Here is a 9,018-nt window from a genome sequence, read left to right on the forward strand (position 1 = left end):
CAGCAATTCCATTGCTAGGGTTATATCCGAAGGATCTTGAAACACCAATTCAAAAGAACCTATGCACCCCTATGTTCATAGCAGCTCTGTTTACAATAGCCAAGTGCTGGAAACAACCTAAGTGCCCATCTGTAGATGAGTGGATCAAAAAACTGTGGTACATTTACACAATGAAGTACTATGTAGCAGAAAGGAAGAAGAACTTCTACCATTTGCAACAACATGGATGGAACTAGAGAGAATTATGCTTAGCAAAATAAGCCAGGCAATGAAAGAAAAATACCTTATGCTATCACCTATTAGAGGAGACTAATGAACAACACAAACAAATGAGCAAAATAGAACCAGAGGCAAGAAGAATGTCAAATGCCTTGCAACTGGATGTCTTTCCAATAAGACAGTCTTACTGATTTAGAGACTTGTTTGTGGGTTATGTTACATAAATTAACATGTGCTTTCTGTTTTCAAAGGGCATAAGCCTATGATCTCATTACCTGAGTGATTGTCTGTACATACAGGCCTCACTTAATCCTGTCTGCATCGCTGCTTCCCGAGACTCAACGGTTTGGCTGAACTAAGTGGCTAGGTTGGTGAAGTATGGGGTGGTCTGTGGGCTTCACTTTAAAACTGGTTTCTCTCTTCTATCCTAATGGCTTGGACAGAAAGAGCCCAGAGGTCTGAGAGGGGAGAAACCTAAAATATTTCCCTCAGCCCACACTAAGTATAATGGGCAAAAGGGTTTTGGACAGTGAGATGTCCCTGGCACACCTTTCGACAAAGAAGCCCTTTTTTTCCCTAATGTGGGACATTGAAAAATTAATGCCTGCCTTTTGTCATCTAGTGGCTATGGATTGAATGATGTCTTTTAACCCTGTTGTCAGATCTGTTGCCCCCAGAATACAACAAGGATGCCAGCCTGTTAAACCAAGCATGCTGTTGTCCGGGGACAGCCAACCGACCTGGAGTCTGCATGATCCTTCCCCATCTGGGAAGGCCACCCTCCTCCCCACACCCCCCCCTCTTTTTAGGGATTTCTGGACCCAAGGGTAGGTAGGACGATGACCATGTCCAGCTTGAAGCAGCTAGAGGAGCTCGAGACCTTCGCCCATTGTCCTTTATAAGATTATAAAGGGTCTTAAGTCTGAGAGGGAGGGATTGTTTTTATTGTTAAAATAATTAATTATTTATTTTTAAAAAGAAGAAGAAGAAGAATATATGAAAGGGTGAAGCGGGAGAGCTTGTATGTACGACCATCAGCATGGACTTGGGGGAGTTTTGCTGGGGGAGGGTGGTGCTTGTCAGAGGGGAGCAAAGGGGAAATAATTGAATTGGAACTATTGTAACAATGTAATCATTAAAATATACTTTAAAAATAAAGAATAAAATTGTGCCATCTATGGCAACATGATGTATCTTGAGGGCATTATGCTAAGTGAAAAAGTCAGAGAAAGACATACTATATGATCTCAACTAATGTGTGACCTAAAAAACAAACAAAAACAAGTCTGGATATACAGAGAATAGATTGGTGGTTGCCAGAAGAAGGAAATTGGGTGGGCAAAATGGGTGAAAGAAGTTAAAAGTTACAAATTTTCAGTAATAAAATAAGTAAGTCATGGGGCTGTAATGTATAGCATGGCAACTGTAGTTAATAGTACTTTATTGCATATTTGAAAGTTGCTAAGAATAAATCTTTAAATTTCTTAGCACACACACAAAAAGTCTGTAACTATGAATGATGATTGAGGTTAACTAGACATTGTGCTGATCATTTTGCAATAGATACAAATATAGAACATTATGGTGTACTCCTAAAACTAACATAATGTTGTATATGCATTATACCTCAAATAAATAAATAATAAAAAGGGCAGTCTGGTAGCACTATTAAGTTTTTTCACAATTTCCTTGTCTGAATTGCCTGATAGTCTATAGATTCCTTGAGGGACAAACACTGGATCTGTTTTCATGACTGCTCCATACCCATGCCTTAAAGGCACAGTGCCTGGAATGTAGTGTATGCTCAATAATTATTTTTAATTTAAATGAGAACAAACTGACTTTTTTAAAAAGGAGTTATTCTCTAAGAAAGATTTTAAAAGTAATAAGGACAAAAAACACAGTAATAAAGAAGTTCTAACACTGTGACCACATATCACATTTATTGATAATGAATAAATGTCTTATTTCATGGGGGCTAAGGTCTAAATTGTATGTTATAAGCAGAAACTGACTGCTGCAGAAAGACAAACCACTATAACAGACGTAACCATGAGATTACCAAGAAGATACATATTTACTTGAAGCTGACCTAGTCATACGTTACTACCTTTGGTGCTAGAAATTATTCCTCACCCTGACCCCTAATCCCCCGCCCCAAAATCCCACAAGATTGGAACCTTCTGCGAAACTAAGACTTGGCAAGTTACTGAATTTGAACTAGGTCGAGCCACAGTCCTCAAGGAGGACACTTCAAATGATTGTGTGTGTTAATGCAGTAATTAGGTAGGAAAAAAAACATAGAGAAGGAAAAAGGAATATAATAGACCAAATTTTCTAAACAGATGTAGACACGAAACTCAGTCATTGTTTCAGCCTGTTAGTGCCCAGCAGTGTTTCAGGGGCCTCTTTACAAGACTTCCAGGCACTCTTGCTTTCTGCCCAAGCACTGCAGCAAGAAGTTCTGACACAGAACTCTGGAGACCAAGAAATGTGATTCTACTTATATGTCAGAAAGGGGAAACTTTCAGAAAGAAAAATGTATGTAGGAAAATCTGATGTCTTATTGAATAAGTTGCTTATTTTTAAAGTTATTTTCAAGTCTAAAGTATAATACTAAAAAATATAAAGAGAGAATATATTTTAAAGCCCCAATTGGATTTTTTAAATGCACACACATCATATGTATATTTATAAAGCATATATATGGGTTACCATTTTATGTATTATATAGTATATTAACCCAGCTTAAATGTTTCTTGATTTTTTATGTAAATATACTTATAAATATAAATTTTATTTCTTTTTTTATTGTTCATTTAATTATCATGCACTCTCCTAAAGCTCTGAGCGGTCCTCATAGTGGATCATTGCTCTGGGAATTTGAAAATAAATCTTCAAGATTATAAAAATACATCAGAGAATAAGTGGCAAGATATTTGAGGGGGAAAAAAGAACATTAGAGGAATGGGTTGATTTGCTCCCCATGGAGACATAATCAGAAACTCATTCTCACACTATTAAGTAAAACTGAAAAAACGGGTTATGTAATTGATTAGATGATTATTACACATTTTAACAATGAAAGATGGATTCTTGAATTGTATATAATGTATATTAAAATTTTTTAATATCAAATTCCAAATGAACATAGAAAAAATACATGTTGGGACAATGTGATTGATAATGTAATGCTGTCAGAATGAAAATAAGACTGGATATCTCTGCATACCCAGAAAATGGGGAGAGAAGGGGATGGTTACACAAGACAAAAAGAAAAAGGAATCCGAAAGCTTAAGCAGAAACTGAAGCTCTAGGGATATTATTATCTCAGCCATTCTGAAAGGATATAAATTAAATGGGAGTAATCTATTTTATTTGTATATAAGCAAGCACATTCATATGGCAAATATGTACCTGCATTTCTGCATAAATCTCCATATCTTCAGTAGTATCCTTATTATTTGACTTCGACTACCTGAGTGTTATCATGAATTCACCAAAAGAAATTTCCAGTGACAGGAAACAACAGATTTGCAATTTTCCCTTGAGATCCCAAATATAAATTCAGTTTTTCTTAACCTCCAAAGTTGCAGGTGCTTTCCATTTTTACAAATACACTTTTGTATGACTTGTCTACCGCTGGATGTTATAAATAAATTTTAGTTATTTCATTTTTCATAAAAGTCTGTGCATTAAAATCCCATTTCTACAATTAAACCTTAGACAAAAAGGAATTCTATGCCAACAACTACTGGGCTCCTCAGCAGCACAGCGAGTGTTTTATCCATCAAGGTCTTCCTGCGGCACTGAAGTTCTCTTTCTAGCCTAGTCAGCATGCTCTTTCTCTTTCAGGATATTTTTTACTCTATGACTTCTCCCTTTTCTCCAAGAATTTTCCATTTTTTCATTTATGTAATACTGGCTCCTTTTTTCATTAAAATTTTTATCTTCCCTTGGCAAAAAAAGAAAAAAGAAAAAAACTGCTGAAGTTGCCACCTGTTGAACATTTCAATTTCCACAACTTCCTCTCAATAAAATCCTGATCAGAATTATAATTCTGGAAGTGTTCTCACTGGCTCCTTGTTTAATGCTGGAATAACTTACTGCTGATGTACTATTTCTTTTGATATTTACACATTCTAAGACTGCACTTTACTACTTCCAAATCAAGTGCAGATGTTTTCAATATAGGAGCCATGATCTACCCCAGGTCTCTTTTCTAATCTGGAGCTTTCATTTCAAACTGTTGATCACAGGAGTTTCTGGCCTTGTTTTACGGCTTATCAATTTTCTACACAAACCACTTTTCCCTCTCAAAGGGTGAAACACTGAGATTATTACAAAATGGCTCTCTTTATACAATCAAAACCACTATGCTTTTGCATTTGTCATCACTCAAATCACTATGTTTCAAATACCCACCCGTAATATATCATGCAGACATCATCAGGTTGGGTGTAGCATTACTTCTTGAGTACTCACTTAACTTCCTATCTCCACCCACGGGTTTTCAACATTTGCCATATTTCTCCCATCTGTAGATAAAATGTTGATGTGTTTTCCCTCATCTTCTAACCTACATTAGATTGAAACGCGAACCAGGTCCTTAACCTTCTAGGCTACAAAAATTTCAAAACAATCTGTGTATGGTGATGTAGTGAGAAAGGAATTGGTAAAGGGAAAGATAATCCCACTACAAATGTTGAAATTTCCATCAACTCATTGTAGTAGGTTGAACGGTAGTCCTCTAAAATATAGGTCCACTTCCCACAATCTGTGAATTCAATTTCATTTGGAAAAGCAACTTTGCAGATCTAACCAACTTAAGGATTTCAAGATGAAATCATTGAGATTATTCAGGTGGGCCCTAAATCAAAGTGTTTTTATAAGAGGTAGTAGAGGAGAAGGCCATGTGAAGAAAGAGACAGAAATTGGAGTTAGGTAGCCACCAAGGAACACCAGGAGTCACTAAAAGCTTGAAGGGGCAAGGAAGAATTCCCTCTTAGAACATTCAGAAGAGCAAAGCCCTGCCAACACCTTGATTTTGGACTTCTGGCCTCCAGACTGTGAGAGCATACATTTTTTAAGCCACCCAGTTTGCAGTAATTTCTTACAGCAGCCTTGGGAAACTAATAAACCTCTTATAATTACAAAGCTTATTTAGGAAGGAAACACTCAAGTAAGGATGCTTGAATGTAACTACTTACTAGGGTCACAAAATTTGAGTCACTTATTTTCATTCACCCAATAAGTATTGAGCACATATTATTTACCAGGCTCTGTGCTGACTAGTGGGAATATATAGGTAAGCAAATTTTTTAAAATGTTTTTAAAAAGTGTTGTTCCTGCCTAAACAGAACTGACATGACTAGTGTTTCCAGTACAAAATGAAACCAAAGGCAAATCCAATTTCCAAAAAATTAATATTGGAAATGCGTTTTAACTGGTTGGAAGTTCTTAATTATGTGTAAATAATTAATAACATATGAATAAGTTTTCTTCTAAGCACGTAGCTTCAAAAATGGAATAAAAAAGCACTTTGCCAAATATATTTTGGACTTCATTGAGTTTAAGCCTTTAGGAAATTGGAAATGCACAATGAACTCTTAAATGACAATGGCGATAAAAATGAATATGCCAACATATGTAAGTGTTGTTTGTTTCTTCCTGAAGAGCTCAACATACTTCATGTATGTTATGGAAACTTTTCTTCCACACCATAGGCTGGACAAATTTGGGAAACTCATGAGGTGATGTGAAGCATGGAGATTAGCTGTTTAATCATACCCACACATATTACTAATAATAGTAACAACTATCATTTATTGTGACAATTATTTTCCAGGCACTTTGCTTTGTGTTTTACACACAGAATCTTACCTGATGGACAAAAAACCTTATGAGGAAGGTACCAATGCCCCACCTTCTTTGAAGCCAGCTATTTGTCTGCATTCCTGAAAACCTCATGCCCTTCCCAGAATAATGGCCATGGATTTGGAAGTTTTTGTAACCACTGCCCCTCTTCTTGCTCCTCTAGAAAATCTCCTATTCTTCCCTGCTTGCAGTTAACCACTGAAATGACCATCACAATCTTAGAAATATGTCCCACAGTGATTATGAATCTACAAAAAAAGTCTCCATACTTCATTAGGTGGAGCTAAAGATAAAAGCAGCTCCAGGCTTGAAGTGACTTCTCTCTGACAGCCTGGGAATGCCCTGCTCTGTTTTGATTTCCAATGTTGCATTGAGGGATACATGCTAACATACTATCATACAGATTCTCTCCATTCTCCTCTCCCCCCATCACTTCTCTTCCGTGGATTGTGGCTCCAGGACCTGGGTTCTTGCTCAGCTTCACTATTCAGTCATTCAAAATGTATTTATTAACTACAATAACAAGTAAGCAAATAAATGCATATTGTTTAGTAATATGTAATTGCTCTGAAGCAAAATACGGTTGGGTGTCCCTGACCTGGGTAGAGTTGCACCTGGTTTGGTGGTGTTTATCTCATATCAGCCAGGGACAAAGTAACTCCTTGTTTATCCCACTTTGGCTTTTGGTTTGTGCCCATGCCTGGTTCATGCCTTGGAGACATGGATAAGAAAAAAAGAAAAAAAAATACAGTTGGGGATAAAGAGTGATAGGAGTGATACCATTTTAGATAGTGTGGTCAGATCTTAGGAGTGAAAAAAAGAAGGGTATCTAAAGAGAGAGCTTCCATACTGATGGGACAGCAAGTGGAAAGCTTTGAGGAAAGAAGTGTGTGTGTTTTACACTGGAAGAGAAGGAAGCCAGTGTGTCTGGAGCAACGTGAGTGAGTATGTAACTGTGGGTATTGCTCTATTTCATAAGCTTTAGTTTCTCAACATGTATTTATAGGTTAAGTTTAATTTCCTGTGTTTTGACCCATAGTGGGCTTGCTCTGTGGAATCCAATTTAACTTTCTAAATACAAGGGTCGCTTGAGAAAGATCCAAGTTTTTGCTTTAAAAAATTTATCAGCTATCCATCTACTTAATCCCCACTGCCATGGTTTTACAGCCTTTTCTTGACATCTCTACCTATAAAGCCATCATACTGAGACAGACAGGAAAATTCATTGTAGCTCAATAGCTACTATCTCTAGTAACTTGTTTTCCTGATATGCATAGCGAACCTTGGAAGTCTAGTTCCTAACCACTTATATATTAGCATAGATTTATTTATCAGATTAGCTAAGAGTCAACAACCTGAATACCTACCGAGGCCCAGAATGGCTTGGGAATAGAAAAGGGGGTTAAGGAGGATGAGTGAAAACACAGTGTTCCATAGGGACAAGGGGAGAAGAAAAAGAAAGCCAGACAGATGCCTTCATATGACTAGGACTCATCATGGGATTTCTACCAGGTCAGCTCCTAGCAGCTGAGAAGGCAGTATGAGGACAGCATGAGGACCTCAGTGTGTGCCCCACAGGCTCCACATGATGAAACCTCTTCAGTGGACATCAAGATAAAAATGAAGAGGGAAAAAAATTCAAACATCAATTTCTGTTCTCTTTACATTTTTCAAGACTGATAGAGAATCTTTTTTTTTTAGCCAGATCCTAAGTGAATCCCATTTCCAATGTAGCGGATATCTGTGAACCTTTTTTACTCATCGCCCAGCTGCCTCTTTCATGCCCATTCATTTTCTCACTCCCCTTCTACGGGCCCCAGCAGGCTGCCTGACTCACAGCCACAAGGAATCCCATTGTCCACCTTTAAACAAAACAGCAGGTATCTGAGGGACTTCTGGCCAAGATGGAGGCTTAGACGGACACGCTCAGTCTCCCTCTACAACTAGAGAGGAATACAACTACTTCAAAACAAAAGATAACTAGAAATTTCAGAAAATAAAACTACACGGAAGCCCAATGTATGAAGTTATAAACCAGCAGTGCCCTTTGGGCAGGTAGGAAGAGCAAAAGTGGGCGGTGCTGTTTGCGGTGGCACCAGGGACAGCGGCAGGGAGAACAATCCCGGCTGCAGTCGAACCCGGGCAGCTTGCGACCCCAACGCTGGGGAAAGCAGCCACCACATCGCCTTGAACAGTGAGGCCCAGGGGGGCGGGAGGACGGATTCCGGTCTCCTAGCGGAATAACTGTGTGAATCCATCTTGGACCCCCGCCCCCACACAAAGCGCCACAGCGCTGCGAAATAGGTTGCGGATCGGCGCCGGTCACTGGGTTGTGACGACAAAACACCACAGCGCAGCGAGAAAGGTTGCGGAACAGCGCCCGCCTGTCGCTGGGTTGTGACGACAAAGGGCCACAGCACGGCGAAAAAGGTTGCGGATTGCCGCCGGTTGCTGGGTTGTGACGAGTACACAGGCACTGCCCCCTATAGCTGGCCCAAGAAAACAAAACGCATCTGTCAAAATGAGGCAGACAACTATAGAAATCGCGGTGGCGCAGCTCACCAGGCAACAGATGAAGAACCTGACAGATGAACAAACAAGAAACCTGTCAGAGGCTCGGTTCAGGGCCATTGTTATCAGGTGGCTTACAGAATTAACAAAAGATCTGGGAAAAGATGAGAAAGAATCGAAAAACACTTATAATGAAAGGAACAAAACCACATACGAGACAGATGGTGAGGAAAAAAAATCCAGAGTTCAAATCAACAAACCAGAACACAGAGAAGGAACTAACAGTCAACCAGTGCAGAGAGAGGAAATGGGAAGCAAGGATGAGAGGATCAGAAACCTCTAGGACAGCTATAAAAGGCCCAACATAAGAATCATTGGTTTGCCAGAGGGCGAAGAAGATGAACTAGAAAT

At 38.8% G+C, this 9,018-nt stretch overlaps 1 non-coding gene across 1 annotated transcript; it reads left to right on the plus strand.

Annotated features, from left to right (window-relative positions):
- The first annotated feature begins 6,684 nt into the window (after positions 1-6,684).
- Positions 6,685-6,820, plus strand: LOC150019405 (small nucleolar RNA SNORA48). The gene has a single exon (XR_016509564.1). It is a non-coding gene; the product is annotated as a small nucleolar RNA SNORA48 (small nucleolar RNA).
- Positions 6,821-9,018: the final 2,198 nt, after the last annotated feature.

Source organism: Furipterus horrens, unplaced genomic scaffold (assembly GCF_987537825.1).
Source record: "Furipterus horrens unplaced genomic scaffold, mFurHor1.1.pri manual_scaffold_2, whole genome shotgun sequence".
Taxonomy (NCBI): Eukaryota; Metazoa; Chordata; class Mammalia; order Chiroptera; family Furipteridae; genus Furipterus; species Furipterus horrens.